The sequence below is a fragment of the Corvus kubaryi genome, unplaced genomic scaffold, assembly GCF_017639235.1.
Source record: "Corvus kubaryi isolate FWS band 111438036 unplaced genomic scaffold, C.kubaryi_AGA036_p1.0 37187, whole genome shotgun sequence".
NCBI classification, from domain to species: domain Eukaryota; kingdom Metazoa; phylum Chordata; class Aves; order Passeriformes; family Corvidae; genus Corvus; species Corvus kubaryi.
This window is the reverse complement of record NW_024581053.1, coordinates 1,884,236-1,901,123: the sequence shown is the minus strand read 5'-3', so window position 1 is coordinate 1,901,123 and position 16,888 is coordinate 1,884,236.

Below are 16,888 nucleotides of genomic sequence, written 5' to 3'. Positions count from 1 at the left end.
GAGCAGGACAGACCTCATTAGAAATATTCCCTACAGGCTGGAAACCCTCATATGAGGTAGAACTGAAAGGAGCTGATGTGCAGCTATGGTGTTTGGGAGCTTCAGGCATTACCTTGCAGTTTGGGAAAGAAAGACATGAAAACCAGCAGCTCTTTCACAGGATGTGCCTGGAAGTGATGCAGATCAAAACAACTATTTTTAGGTGCAGTACTGTCTTTGCAACTAGGCCTTCCCAAGAACCTGTTCCCCACAGCCCCTGCTTTAGGGTGCAAAACTTGGCCCAGGGAGGAGTGAGGCCTTGATGGGTGGAAGAGGCTTTGATTCAGCCATAGCCTGGGGCTCTGGCTGCTCACACTTCTGGGCAGACCAGTGTGCCTTCCAGCATGGCTCCAGGAGACACCCATGGGAGAGCAGCTCCTCCAGGAGAGGACATGCTTTTTGCCATAAGGCAAAAAACCCCAAGGGCAAATCTATCAGGAAAAAGCAGCATTACCTCCAGAGGTTTTTCATCCAAGTTTGTGTAGAGTGAATTTCGCCCAGCATAAGGTTAAATGGAACATTAGTTAAAAACATGGGGATCTGGGGATCACCTGAGTTTTAGGGGATGCAAACAAGAAGATGAAGCAATAAATATGTCGTTCAGGAAAATTTCTGAGCCTTTGTCTTGTTGTCGTCTCAATTCCTGAGCAAATCCACAAATCATCTCCTGTTTAAGGGAAAATCCCCCCCCACTGACCAGCCCTAAAGTATCAGGATAAATGTCAGCCTTAATTTTCAGTTGTCACTTGCAGGGAAATATCATCCCTCCATATTTCATAAATACAGGCTGAAGTTTGAAATCCCTGAGAAATGAAAACACTCTCAGCTTTTCATAACACCCAGGAATGCCTCAAGAAGAGCAGTAACTTGTCCAGCAGAAGGCAGGATGGCCTCCTTCACAGCTGGCTTGCTGTCGTTTATCCAGCAAAAGCTGTCCCACAGACAGGGAATATATTGTGCAATGCGCTCTGTTACTTGACATCCTGATAATGAAAATCTAATTAGTGTGAAAGTGTAGTTTGTTGGATCAGCTGGTTCAACAAACATCTTCACCCCAGTTTTACTCGAAACCAGGAGCAGGAGTGAGGATGAGGAACTCTCTCTGCTGCATTTCCCACTGCAGCAAGAAAATATACAGCCAGATCTCTGCAATAAGGCTGTTGCTTACAAGATTGCCAGATCATTTCTGCGAAGTACCTAAACAGCAGCTGCACATCCCAGCTGTGGAGCCAGATTTAACACACTCGAGGACGTTACGGAGTGGTTGGGACCTGGGGGTTTTGGCCATGTCTGTGTCTTGGTCCTTCAGGATACTCCCATGCCCTCTGTTCATCAAGGTTTTGATCTAAGTCTCTGTATAATGACTCCCAAGCGAGGGTGGAAGATACGACACTGTCCTTTTTAATGAGTGATGGGGCTCAAATTAATATTCAGAGTATGAAAAGGAAGGACTCTTGAAAGAGTGTCTCATTATTTCTGATGTCAAATGCTTTACAGGAATACCCGAGATCAGAGAAGATTTGTGGGGAGTGGGTGTGAAGTCGGGTTTGTGAGTGAAACTGGGCCCTTCATCAGGGGTCTGAGTGGGGAGGTGATTAGCTGAGAGTGCATGGTGATCTCTCTGGGCTTTGATTAATTTGTTAATGAGCTTATGATAGCTGACGCCATGTCTGTCTCACGTGTCACCTTTGCTATGTGTCATTTATCCCTTGAAATTTAAATCAAGCAAAGATGCATTTTAACGTAATTTTGGACTTGGGGAGGCAGCTGTGGAAACAGTTAATTGTCACTGATTTTCACTGAAATTCTGGACTGATTCAAAGCTCAGAGCTTCTTCTTCCTTGACAACTTGCCAAAAGGGCCATAGCTTGATCCCTTGTATGAACTTCCCTGTTTTCCATTTGCAGCCATGTTTTGAGCTTTGCTGACCACAAATGCAGCATCTAGTTTCTTTTGCACCCAACGACAAGATGCATCTGTGCCCTGATCCTGCAGGCATCGATCATATCTTGCCAACTTTGCTCATTAAATATTTCTACTGATTTCAGTGAGACTAATAATACCCAATGAAGTAGATACAATAATGTTTAAGTGTTTGGGACCTTAAATTGCATCTCTAAAATACCTTATTTCCCCAGAGATTTTTGAAAATAATGGATCAACTTTTTGAATGCTGCAAGCTCCGTGTAGATAGAGGCAGAGAGCCTCATGTTTGCAGACAAAAGCAATTTAAACTAAAATTGACCCAACAATACAAAAAGTGATTGGGTCAGTAGTCTGGCGAATAAGAAGGATGAGTTCACTCCACGGGCATTTACAGTGGATAATAAATTAGATTTGGCTGAAATATTTTGACCAGAGGGTAGTTTTTTGGGGTTTTTCTCAATCGTAACCAAAGTACTATGCAAAAACCTTTTAATTCAGAGCTTCAGGAGGATGAAACTTGGGTCCAGGTGATGTTTCAAAAAAACTGTGTATCTGGATAAGAAAAGGAAATGTAGTGCCAACTTACGGATAAAATTCTGGCTGAAGTTCAAAACCTCCTGTAAACTGCAAGTATTCTTTATATATACTCTAGTGATCATGTAACACTCATGAACAACAGACATAATTAGAAACATTTCAAGGCTTTGAAATTGCTTTGCTTCTGGAGGAAAATGGAACTGTTGTTGCAGTGTAATAGAGACTGAACCCCTGGGTCAGGACGCTGCCTGCATGACAAACAGGCAAAGTGGGGACGGGGGTTCTGCTCTAAAAAAGGCTTGTGAAAGAGACTCAGCTGCCTGTCAGCCAAAACTTCCTGGACCTCCTGGTTTAACTTCTGCATCCAGGTGAAAACAACTTGCAAAACCTCAAACTGTTTCACGAAATGGAAATAGAGGTTTCTGATCAGCTGCAGCTTTTTTCATTGTTCACAATATTAAGAAAAGTGGTAGATTGTCAAAAAGTTGACAGACTAAAAATATTTGTCACGTTTTAGTCTGCATTCATCTTGGAAACTGCTTAAATACCTCTTACCTGTCCAGGGGTGTAAGGGGTGAATTGTAATGCAAAATATAAAGCCAGGATTTCACAAATAATGAATGTGGGTTGATAAGAACTATTCCATGCTTGTTGCAAAGAGTGTCTGAGAAACGGATCTTTTCATGAAATGGGGCTTGGTTACGTTCAGTTTAGGGAGGTCTGGTATGGGCTGAGTTAGGCACCAGCTGAGCAAGGCTTTGGGACTCTGCTGACCTATGGGATGATGTGGATCTGGCCCTTTCTCCGCAGCTCCATCTCACCATCCTAACTCAGAGTGGGACACAGGCCTGCAGGGGCACAGCATGAATTAAGTGCTTCAAACACTGTGCAAACTGCAACAGAACGTGTTGGGTTTGCGTAACGGCTGTGTTTTCAGGAGTGGGGATCGGTCACAGGTTGGACTTGATGATGATGGAGGTCTTTTCCAACCAAAATGATCCTGTGATTCTGTGTTTACCAAACTGTTCAGCCTGCTTGAGTTGTGTTCTTCAAACCACTGCTAAACTTTGAATTCTCTTATTAAGGTCAAAATATACCAACAACTGAGAAACAGGTACTTTGGCAATAGATGGCAAATGCAGATGGTTCTAATCTGACTCTCTCAGTAAGTGAATGCAACCTGGCAAGAGTTTGTAATTGCAAACGCTGCCCAAGAGGGTTTATCTATGAACTATTGATTGGTAAGAAGTAGAAAAGGAGTGGATATAATGGTCAGCTCCAGGGAGCAGGTATTATGTGTGGTTCTTCAGCTGGGTGAAGGGAAGAGCCATCGATGTTCTTCCTCTGCAGGTAAACTCCCCAAACTCAGACCTGCACAATAAAGTCTACAGAAGAACTTTAAAACATCAGCGTCAAAATTTAAAAAAAGTCTTTCCCGACATAAGTTTTTTTCATACGGGTGGATGCATGTTGTGAAACATCTTTTGTTACAGTATACGATTTGTAAGTATGGAACCTGACCTAGTGAAAGTAGTGAGATCAAAGAGGAGGCTGACTTTGATTTCAGCAGCCTTTGGAACTAACCATTACCTGATATTAATCTATCTGTGCATTTGTATTTGGTTAATGTAAAATTTTTACTTCAGTAGTCAGAAAGGTGGTTTTTTTTTTCCTTGGAGCTTTCGGTTTTCATTTTCTTAAATATTTTTCACTGTATTTGAGTTCAGAAGAAAGGCCTTGGCAGCTCAGCCAGCGAGAGGATGATGTGAAGGCTTTGTCCCATTCAAAGCATATCTTGTGTTAGGTTTTGAGTTGTTTGTGCTCTGGTTGTTTCTGGATGCGTTGCCATCTCAGCAGGTGGATGCTCAAAGGTGGTGGATAAAATTCAGCTGTGTAGGGATGGGGTGAGGAAGGTCAAGGCGAAGCTGGAGCTGAACTTTGCAAGGGATACAAACAACAAAAGAAGGGCTTCTACAGGTATGTCAGCCAGAAAAGGAAGGTCAAAGAAGGTGTACCCCCCAATAAGCAAGGCTGGAAAACCAGTAACAAGGGATGCGGAGAAGGCTGAGCAATTATTTTGCCTCAGCCTTCACTTGTGACCTCTCTCCCCACACCTCTGGAGTGGATGGGCAGCAGGATGAGGACTGGGGGAGTAAAGTCTTTCTCACTGTAAGTGAAGATCAGGTTCATGACCACCAGACAAACCTGAACATACGTAAGTCTATGGGACTCCATAAGATGCATCCCAGAGTCCTGAGGGAATTGGCTGATGGAGTTGCTCAGCCACCCTCTGGGATATTGGAAAAGTCCTGTCAGTCAGGGGAAGTCCCAGGTGACTGGAAAAGGGGCAACATTGCACCCATCTTAAAAAAAGTAGAAAGGAGGACCGTGGGAACCACTGCCCTGTCAGCCTCACCTCTGTGCCCAAGAAGATCATGGAACAGACCCTCCTGCAAGTTTTGCTGAGGCACATGGAGGGCAGGGAGGTGATTTGGGACAGCTAGCATGGCTTCAGAAAGGGCAAGTCCTGCCTGACCAAACCACTGGCCTCCTATGATGGAGTAACTCCATCAGTGGACAGAGGATGCCACCCCTCTGGATTTCTCTAAGGCCTTTGACATAGTCCCCCATGACACCCTTCTATGTAAACTGGAGAGAGATGGGATCACCATTCTCTGATTCTGTTCTATGATTCTAAGCTGAGACCTCGTTGGTTCCGTGCAGAGGACACGTCCCATTGCCTACACATTGGCTAAAACCCCACTGACCTACAACTCTCGCAAATACCTTTTTCTCTTTCCTGCATCATTAGTCTGTGCTTAGGATTAACTAGAAAATTACTTGAGGCACCTTCCTGTTATTTCTAGTTTTCAGATCTTGATGGAACTGGGCAGTTAATAAATGCATGGACTTAAACTCAGCAGCCTGTAAAACCAAATACTACTGAAAGTTCTCAAGCCTTGAAGAAGAAAGTTTGATTTGGAAAGAGTTTTGACAAAGAGGTCATTGAACTGATTCCTGTGGTCCATATTTCACATGGAAAGCAATGAGAGTACCCTAGAGCTCTACACCCTGGAGCCGCAGTGATGCTCACAGGGTGTAGAGCTGCTCACATCCAAGAAGCATCACTGCTCATTGGTCAAGTCATATTCTAAATCTGAAATTTGGTGGTTATGGCAGATTTAAGCCAAAAACATCTCTCTGACAATTTGCACCAGATTTGGCCAAAACTACCTCTGGCCAAATACAAAGAACAAACTAAAATCTTCCATTTGGAAACTAAATATTCCAAATCTTCATTTGACAAATTTTTTTAATAATTAAATTTACTTCTATTTATGTTTCTTTTAACAAAATCATTTCAGGTTGGGCAAAATGACCTAAATTGATTCTTCTTTCTGGTATTTCATTTCCGAGCAGCTCAAATACCATTATTTGAGAAAGGATTTGTTTAATACACTGAAACAGGAGTCACAGAGTTCTCTTTTGTGTCACAAGATGGGCTATAATAACCCATCTTCCAGTTAAACATCTGTAATTCACATCAGCACTAACCAAGTCAGGAAGTTCTTGCTGTCTCTGACTAACCTGTGCATTTCTCAGTAATTCTTCCTGCCTGTAAAGAAGTTACCAGCCCCAAAACTGCACTGCTCATCCTTCTCACTAGTCAGAACATAGTCTTACTAGTCTTGGCATAAAAACCAGGATTCAAACCTCTGGAGACAGTCTGAGATCTCAAGACATCTCCCTGAGGCCAGGCAGAGGCTAACTTGACCTTTGCCAAGAGTCAGGGCACGGGACTATGTATCTGTATTCATTATGGCATGGAGTAGGAGGTGGGGAGCACTGGTCATCCCAGTCCAATTCCTCCCTGCAGCGGTGGCAGAGGGGCTGCTCATGGCAGTGCTGTGTTTTCTGCAGCCACCCGGGCAGAAATCCCCCATCACTCTGTGGAATGGCACGGCGGTTTGGGAAGGCACATCTGGAGTTTTGTTACATACTAAATCAAGGCCATGGCAGGTGTGTAAAGCTGAGATTTCAGAGCCATTCAGACAGCTAATATATGTGGCAGTTGTTTATGCAAAGGAGTGACTGCTGAAATGAGGTCTGGAATGATTTGTTTTGGTTTTTAAATCCCCTGCTCTGAATTCATGTGGTATTTGTGCAGCCACAAGGGAACAACTGAGTAGAATTTTCTGAGATGTGCCACCTCCCTGCAGGAAAGTTGCTCTACAAATTCTTCTTTGAAGGCAGAAACGCTCTCGGTTTCTTCCCAAAGCCAGGTCACTTCTTCATGCTTTTCAAGAGGCAGGAAGAAGATGCAACGGGACTGAAATATTTTCAGGCAGAATTCTGGTAATGCATTCCCTTCAGAAAAGAAATTACATATTTGCAGGGTGAGCTGGTCATGGTCAGGCCAGCCCTCAATCACACTCCTAGTTCCATTCCCAAATGCCAACTTAGTTATTCTGTGTGTTCTGCAGCGACAGAAGCGTTTTTGTGGTTGTTTTAAAAGCTAGGCAGACCAAGATGATGCCCTAGAGGCTGATCATCCTCTCTAGGAAGAGACCTCAACTCATATGGTGGTTGTTTGTCTTCAAGGAACATGAGTTGGGGCTGAGGGGATTTTGAAGATTGCTCTAATGAGAATGCACATCTGAGGATTTGCCTGGCATCTGCCTGGAGGCATCTGCTTTTCTGGCAGGCCACACTTAATCACATTTTCTGTGTTCTCCTTTTAAGAAGAAACAACTGAGACCAGCACGAACCGGCCACATTTCTGCTTTCCAGAGTCTGGTCCTGTGTTTGTGCCAGTGACGCTGCAGAAACCATGACAAGCTCTTGGCTTCATCAGTGTGGTCCTTACAAACCTCAAGAGTGAATGTCACTGTAAAGACAAGTGCAGCCATGAAAAGAGGAGGCAAACTAGGAACAACACAATTTAATAGTCTTGCATGCTCCTCTCCATCCGCCCCAACCTGTCTTTCCTTCCATAGCAATAGCAGCTGCTCCTGTAGGATTGCTTTGCTGTCTCTGTTCCCCTCACTGCCATAATGTGCGAAACCCACAGAGGATGAAACAGTAGCAGTGCTAAACTGGCAATTGAGAAGAAAACGGATTATTTCAAAAACTGTTACAGTGCTAAAACCATTGCTGGGTGACATCCTCGGAGCAGGCACGTGTTACACTGACCAAGGCATTCACCTGAACAGGTCTGTGCTGGAAATCGTCTGTGGGGTCATGCCTCAGAAGTGATGTGCAGAAGAGAGGTGGGAGTGTGGGTGTCCAGTGTGGGCTGCTCAGAAATGCCCTCTCTGTTTACTGCCTTCACTTCCATGACCTGCTTGTGTCTCACTCTGTGCGCATTAACAAACTGAATATTAGAAAATTCAAGAGGTAAAGACCACTGTACCTGCTCTAAATTGAAGCCGTAAAAGCAAACTGAAGCCCACATCAGCCAGTTCCAGATACAGAAATTCCCCATCCTTATTTTTGTGATCACCTCGGGAATACCATTCCCTGTGTGAAAGTGTGTGATTATTTCTGGAAAGAAAAGCTATTGAAGACTGAGTGCCAGCATTGGCTTCATTACAAATGCAGAAGGGAAACTGTCAAATAACCAGTTGTGTTTTCAGATGTACCACATGTGACTGGGGCCGTGTTAGAAAACATGATCCATCCCATGTAAATCACAATCCAGCGAACAAAAGTCCTATTTGTAAATTTGAATATTGGCAGCCAGCTTTCAAACTCTCTGTCTTGAAAATAGTTCTGTGATGCTTTGAGCAAGCACAGAAATGCAGTGGGACTCCGCCAGATTCCCTGGACCTTGCCAAGTTTTGACTCAAACCTTCTTTGCCTGCATAACTAGGAGAAAAACCAGAGTAAGGATCCCCAAACTTGGCCTGACACACACATGAAGCAAAATCTGGCTCTAGAAAAATTTATTCCAAACAATATAATCTGTCAGACTGACCATATACTGTAATTTACGAGTCACTCAATCACTTTTGTAAATTATTCCTGTTGATTTGCCCCTTTTGAGAACACACAAAAGGGAGAAACCCCGTAAATTAACTGAATCACAGTTTTTATTATGTGGGTTTTGAAAACCTCATTAGGCCTCTTTTTTGTGGGCAAAAGGCTTAAGCAAAAAGCCAGAATACCATGTCCTGAGATAGCAGGACATCTAAGGAAACTATTTTTTATTTAGAGTTCTGAGGGAATACAAGCTGAGAATCCAAACTGAAAGAAGGGAAATTTAGGTCAAATAGAGGGAAAAAATCCTTCTCTGTGAGGGTGATGAGGCCCTGGCACAAGCTGCCCAGAGGAACTGTGGCTGCCCCATCCTGGAATGGTCCCAGGCCAGGCTGGATAGAGCTCGGAGAAACCTGGTCCGTGGCAGGGGGTGGAACTGGGTGAGCTTTAAGGTTCCTTCCAACCCAAACCATTCAGTGTTTCTGATTCTGATTTGAACGCAGTGATTTCACCACCCGCCTGCCATTGAAGGCCTCTCATGAAGGTCTGGTTTTACTCCAGAAAGGAACAAAAGCGAATTTTTATTCTTCAGTAAGCTGTCATCCTCTGGGCAAAGCTACTCATCAAAAGGAGGATTAATATGGGCAAGCCAGCACTGAGCCATGCAAGCATCACACCCCTAGCAACAAGGATAAAAGGGATCCTTCCTGAACACTAAATCACTTTCTAAAAATACAGCTGAAGCAGAAATCAGTGTTTTTTTCAGAGAGGCCCGTGATCTTGGATTCAGATTGCAGTGTGAAATGTGTAAGAATGCTGAGTCGTCACCCAAATTGCACCTTGCATGTAAACTTAAGCAAGTTGTTTTTTCTCTCCATGCTGGTATTTATGCATGGAACTCTTGAAAGATGCTAAAGTTTTCTATTTATATGCAAAATCCATTCATTCCAAACTCCAAATAATCTAATTTTGGAGATTTTTATCGAGCATAACGTTTTGGATTGTTATTTAGAGGTTTAAAATAAGTAGGCATGTATTTTTAATTGAGAATGTTAAGGAACACAAGGAAAAGGGGAAAGAAAGAGGGGGAAGTAGGGATAGAGTAGAAAAATCAAGCTATTAATAAAAGAAATCAGAATCTTTTCTGAATCCAGAAAGGAGCATTACAAAAACTTCAGCCGTGACGGTGTTATTTCCAAAATGCATCCAGTAGCACCTAGGGGCTCCAGTAACGCTTGCTGAAAGAGGCTGGGTTTCTTTACTGCTTGAGACCCTGAGTGCCAGGAGATTTTTTCTCTCCAGTCATTATTTGTGGTGTTTCTCTGGTTTTGAGTTTATCTAGGACAAATTGGAGAGCTCTTGAATAATGAAGTAATTGAAAATCAATCTTGAAATATCTTAGGACGATTTGATGGGCTTTTTATTTAATGAACTGCTTAAACAGATCATTGAGTAAGTTTTCTCCTGCAAGTTTCTTCCCCTTTCCTCTGGAGAATGTCACTATGGCCAAGGGCAGGGTGCACGATGGACCCACGGTTTGTCCTTTCCTGGTAATGCCTTGACCTCCAGATAACAAAGTGTGTATTCATTTTATGTTACAGAAATTCTTTTTATTGTCAGACTTTGATTTTGCCAGGATAAATATTTAGTTCCCGGTAAACCTGCCAAGACCTGGAGGCAAGTGTGCTTTTATGTCTTTTTGCATGTGCAATTGAGTTTGTGTAATAAATGCGGGTTATATTCTACTACTGAGGTGAAAGTGGCAGCCAAAATGCCACTTCTTACCCATTTCAGTGCCAGCCTTCCTCTCACAGGCAGGTAAGTTTCCCTGATGTTATGAAGTTCCACAAGGCACAGAGAAACCATCCCCAAAAAACTCCCACTAATCACTTTGAGATAAAGCTGAATTGAGTAACTGAGCTTTTCATCTGACATAAAAAGACCAGAAGCTTCATTTGAGACAAAAGCAAAAAGTTTAACAAGTTACATTGATCAAAGAGTTTTCAAAGGAACATTCAATTATATCTGCAACACCTAAATGGAAGGGTTGTTCTTTTACTTATTTATTTTGCGGTAAAGAGGGTTATTAGGTCTTGTTATCTCTTTTCACTTTAATGCATTCTGCTGAAACCCTCAGCAAAAAAAGTGAGCTTTGTGAACAACAAAACGACAAGTGAAAGATTAAAATTAGTTCAAGGATAAAAATGAGCATATATTTTACAGTCAAAATCTCCTGGTGTAAGCATTGATGCATTCAAATGAAGAGAACAGATCTTGATTACGATGCAACTCTGCCTTGCTGCACCGAGTGCCTGGCTGTGATCTTGCTGCAGACAACTGAAATGGCTTCAGAACTCTGACTTTGGAAAAAAAAAAAAAACCAAACCCAAAAAAACCCCAGACCATACAAAAAGAGCTTACTGCTTCTGGAATCACCACGTGCATCAGATGAAAACCAAGAATGCTGCGCATGCTGGAACAAAACTGACAAGGGGAAACTGGGAATCATAGACTTGGGAAGCTGAGATTTTCCTGTCTGGGAAGATGCTGTATCCAGATGCCAAGTTATGGTTTAAAGTTACTGAGCATTTGTGGTGTGAAGGCTCTCAAGTTTTACAGCCCTTGGTCATAATCCTTTCCTGCCTCCAACCATATCCTTTTTTCCTTAGACTCATCTTATTAATCACATTTTTTTACTCTTAGAGCCTGATGCAAAGCCCAGGAAAATCAATGGAAAATTTTCTGTTGACTTAGCTGATCTGTGGTTTAGGCCTCAATAAGCTTTTAGTCTTTGCCTGAGATGATGCTTGCATGTTTTTGCCAGCACAAATGTGAGAGAAACTCCTTCCCTAAATAAATATATGAATTTTAAGTTTGTTCTTTGTCTCCCTCCTCTGAAGCCTGAAAAGAAAAAAATTATCTTACTCCAAACCAGAGCGCTCATATTCTGCCTTGCAGAGCCAAGTCTTCTCATACAACAGAGTTTAGAGCAGTGGCACAGGCACCCACAGCACCCACAGCAATTCCATAGCTGTTTTCTACCAGCCCATGTGGTTCCCTTGGACTCCTCCAGGTGCTGGAACACCTAAGCAAGGGCAACACAGCTGTTGAAGGGTCTGGAGCACAAGTCTCATGAGGAGCAGCTGAAGGAGGGCTGGGGGGCCTCAACCAGAAAACAAGGAGGCTCAGGGGGAACCTTCTCACACTCCACAACTCCCTTACAGGAGGGTGCAGCCAGGTGGGGTTGGGGCTCTGCTCCCACAGAACAAGGAACAGGACGAGGAAACAGCCTTGAGTTGTGCCAGGGGAGGGTTAGATTGGACATTAGGGAATTTTTTCTTACTGAAAGAGTGGTCAGATATTGGCACAGGCTGCCCAGAGCAGTGGTGGAATCACCATTCCTGGAAGTGATCAAAAACCATTTAAATGTGGTAACTTGGGGACATGGTTCAGTGGTGGACTTGGCAGTGCTGGGTCAATGGTTGGATTCAATGATCTTAGACATCTTTTCCAGCCTAAATGGTTCCGTGGTTCTTTCCTGGAGGTGGAAATCCTCCAGGTGCTGGTCCTCTACCATTGCCAGTGGTGCAAAAGCATCCAGGATGTTCACAGAACCTCTCCTGCTCTATGTGTAAGATGAAACGTTCCACAGGGCACAAATACTGACCCGTTACTGTTTTTGGTGCTGGGTGAGGACAGCAGGTTCCTTGTGCCAAAACGTTCCTTCAAAGCTCTATGACATTTCAGGGAGCAGGAGAGCACTCCCCATACCACATTGTCCTTGCTTGATGAGGACACTGCATCCTGTGAGATGATAAACAAGCTCTCATGGTTTGGACTGTCCTCTCAGCTCACCGGAGGCCATGGCAGGTGGAAATATCACTCGTCAGATCACACACAGTGACAGCAATGAGGTTGCTGCTGTTAGCATGAGCTAACGTTGAGGAATGAGCATGAGATGACGTTGAGGAAATGGGACTAACAGCTGCATAACAGGGGAAAAGTGCTGCTCTCTGCATTGATAGTTACACCTGATTTAGCTACTGAAAGACGAAGGAGAAGCCATGAAGACGTTAAACCTCTTATCATCCTGATGGAGAGAAATTGAAAAGAAATAATCCCAGTTACTTGGCAGCAAATGGGTTTTTTAACTTCTAAAATGGTGTGTGTTTGAAGGCGATAGGGAAAGCAGCATTCGTCAGTGTTCGCCGCATCAAAAGACAAATTAATCCTTTGAAGAGAAGTAGCTTTTAGAAATCTCCCGCGTTAAACAATCTATCAGGAGACTGAGCTGTGGAGCCAGGCACTGGTCTCTGTGCAGCACAAGGACCTACAGGTGACACAGGTCCAGGTATGGCTGCCCTCCTGTGTCAGGGTTTGCTGGCTGAGCCTTACAAACCATGATGCAGCACCTACTTACAGGCTGTGTATTCCCTTCCAGCTCTATCTTAACTCCTTTCCTGCTACAGCACCCACAGGGCTTAGGGAGTAGAGCCTAGCTGAGGTGGTGTGAGGCATTTTGATGGCTCCCTCCCACCCCACCCCCTCCTCATCACAGTCCCACCAGACTTCTCATGGTTCTGCCACTTTCTCCCTTTGGCAGCTGGTCAGAAATCACTGTTAGTGACTTTGTAAATATTCTTTGAAAGACTTCAGTGAGTCACGTGTTGCAAAAGGCTCTCAATTTCCTCTAATAATAACGCTCCGCAAGGCTAATATAATTTTCTGTCATGGAAACTGGTGTTCTGGCCTCGTTTTTTTTTTTTGCTAGGATGCTCTGGTTTTCCAATCTGCTGCTTCCTGTGAGACGCCTTCTCCCCTCCAGAGCATTCCTCTGAAAGGCAGCCTTTGAGCCACAGCAGCACGACACCCTCTTTCACACTAAAAATTAAATACGTGAGTGGTGTCTCTGCAGATGGGAAAGTAACATCAGATATTGTGTTAAGAGGAATGATGCAGAAATACAAGATTTTGCTACCTACTTTCTCTTGCCTTCTGGAGGGCTCATAGATTCTTCAGGCATCTTTCAGTGCACTTATTAACCTCCTCAGGTACCTTGACAGCTGCACTTTGTCTAGTACAGAGCAGTAACAGATAACAATAAAAAGAAAACAGGTAACAATAAAATCTCCACACCACAAAATGAGCTCATGCAACCACTCCTTTGCTGGCAGGTAAACCCGGCAAATGTTTGAGATCCTGGCGTATGTCCACAGTGTATTGGATTTGCTGCGATTCCTCGTTGTTTTGATTTACCTACATCCAGGGATGGAGACTCCACCTCTTCCCGGGGCAGCCTGTTCCAATGCCTGACAACCCTTTCGGTGAAGGTGTTCTTTCTAATATCCAATCTAAACCACCCTGGCACAACTTGAGACCCTTTCCTCTTGTCCTATCGCTTGTTACTTGGGAGCAAACAAATGCCCCGGAGCCTTTGGTGATGCTGGGACACCCCACTGAGGCAAAGTTTGTGTCCCTGCTAGAGACATGTGTCCTCTGCTCAGGCAGGCACAGAGCAACCTCTTACAGCTCAGGGTGTCCTCACCCCTTGTTTGGCTCTATCTGATATCTGTCTGTAATTAGTACTCGAGTTTCAGATGATGAATAAACAGCTTTTTGTCCAAAGGGCTAGCAGTGAGGACAGAGATACTTCTGCGGTTTTTTTTCAGCCCCAACTCTAAATCTTGGCAAGGATAAAATATTCATTGTTTATCAGCTAAGTTTCCCTTTAGGTTGGAGGACAGGCAGTGGCTCCTCTTCCCATTTTACACGTGTGGACAGGGTGCACTGGAAAAGAGAGAGGCAGAATTAGATCCTGATCCCATGAATTCCAGGCTTCAACTTCCAGACAGCTTTGCCAAGCATGGATAACAGGATAAGATCACCCTTTTAGAAGAACTGGTGGGAGAAACTGATTTATCGGTTTTCTTAAGATAAGGTTGCCAACATGTTAAATCAGCTTTCCTTCTTTTGGGGGGGGGGGGGGGCAGGGGAGGGACTATTACAAAAATTGAGGTTAAAACTGAAGCATGTCCCCTTGCTCTGTTTCTCACTTACTATGCATTGGAGTGACATAGGAAAAAACCCCAGAGCTAGTGTCTCCAGCCTGGAAAGTCTGGGAAGCCCAGCCCTGGCAGTGCCAGAGAAGATTTGGGCACCATGTTTTTCCTGGGTCCATCCAGGCACACATACAGCTCTGCAGGAGCTCAGCAAACTGTCTGGTTCCTGGGGTTTGAAATATTCTTCCCCTGCTGCCAAGGAAGGGAAGAAAACAGCCCTTTGAAGAGGCTCTGAAACTCAAGTAGAGCGAGGGGGGGAACATTTACTTTAAAGTACAATAATGTTTAGGTTACAGACCCTAATCCCCGAGCCCTGTCCCAGCAGGGTGTCTCCGGGGGAAAGGGCTTTCGGAGCAAGTGTGACGCATGCAAAAGGCTCCCAGGGAAATGCTCTCACATTTTTTCGTACTAAGATATTTTAAAAAGCAAGAGCGAGATGGCCTGTGTGGGAAATACATTCTAACAGATGTGTAATATCACTAAAACTGACTCTAATATAATCTAAGATGCAGCTTTGTGTATTAATGCTTTGTTTATCTTTAAGCACAGATGGATATTTTTATTAGCATTATTTTGTTGATGCAACTTCTAGAAAGGCCAGTCCGGAGGGCAGATGTCTATGTGTAGACAAAGTGTTTATACTGGGGCAACTAATAAGAAAGGTGCAGCTTTTCTATGAAACTTCAATTAGAAAATTAAACCTTGTAAGCACAAGCAACTGGGATCTGCTGTTCAGTCCACATGGCCAATTAGAATGGGTCACAGAAGTCCTTCCTCCACAAACCCATCCTTTGGGTTGGGTGTCCTCGTCACCTTTGAGCTCTTCTCAGATCAACTCTGTCTTGTGTCAGTGGTGCGAGAGGAGGGCTGGCAGTGAAACGGGGTGCTGAAGGTGCTGGGGAGCCAGGGAAGGACAGTGGATACTGGCAGACGGATGGGTGCCCGGGGTCTTGGGTTATTGGGACCTGTGATTTTAGGGATGAATGTGGCTCTGCTGATGTACGGCCATGTGATGTGATGGGGCTGGGACTACATGGGGATGAAGGGACTTGGCTGAATGTTCACACTGGAAAGAAACAGTAGAACTGCTCTTAAACACAGGGCAAACCAGCTTTCTACATCCCCTGGTCTCTTCTGGAAATATAACTCATAATAAAATGTGCTGAAGACACTTGTATTAGCTCCAGACGCAGATTACTCACTTTGCCAAGGATGGATAGCAGAGTCCAGACCCATTACAGTCTGGGATGGCTGCTCATTAAATTAGATTATCAGCTAGGGGCTGGTACTAGTTTCCTCAGAGTTCATTGTCCCTCTCTGAACAGATCACACCTGCTCGGTTGGAGCAGTGGGAGACACACTGAGCTTGGGGATCCTTTCTCCAAGCCCTGAGAAAAGCCCCCAGTGCTGGTGATGGAGGAGCACAATCCTGATTTTGGCTACTCTTAGTGTGGCTTTCTCCTCTGCAGTGTCCCTGGGATCTGGGAAATGCCATAGCACCACCACATCTTCCCCTGTAAAGCTAGGACAGGAGGCAGTAACTCAGTTACAAGGGAAGGAAGAAGTGTGAGCTCTGTTTGTGTCATTCCATTGGCTGAAGGAGAAGGCAGATATCGCCCATTCTGAAGAGATTTTCCAGATTCTCCATTTTCTTTTACTGAGCAGAGGGGGAAAGCAGTGAGGTCTCGAGGCAGGACAGCTCTGAAGGGATCTTCTGCTTTCTTTAACCTGCCAAAGGGGCTTTGAAATTTTCCCCACCTGAGGTGCTGCTTCAGCTTAGGAGGTATCACAGCAACAACCCCTTGTAGCTGAGGGAAAGCTGAAGGGAAGCTGAAGGGAAGCCAACTGGAGCCTTCCAGACAGCTACAAATCCCAAAGTGACCAAGCGTGAAGTTGTGTCTGGGCTGAGCTAGAATAGAAAAGGCACAAACTTCAGGAGCACACCAGCAACCAAGCAAACAAGCAATGGTGTTTGGCTCTTGAGAAGAAATTATTGCCCCCTCCCCATTCTTGATGCAGCTGCTTCCCAGACTGCCTGGCTGTCTGGGTCTCCCCCAAATCACCCAGCACTGAGGAAAGGTCAGGCTCTTGCCTCTCTTTTCTCCTGGCTCGAGTTCACTGTAATAGGACCTGCTTTGGAGAGCCAATTTGTTTCTAAGAGAGTACAATAATCATGGGACTCCAACCATGGGATACATCATGCATAGATCTAAAAGGAGTCAGGGATAGAAGTGTTAGTTTTCTGGGCATTTTCACTTCTCTGGCCCTCCCCCCCTGGAGGTCAACCAACTCTTCCACTGCAGTTCCTATGAAGCAAAATTTCAAACCAAAGGGAGGCTCAGACACCC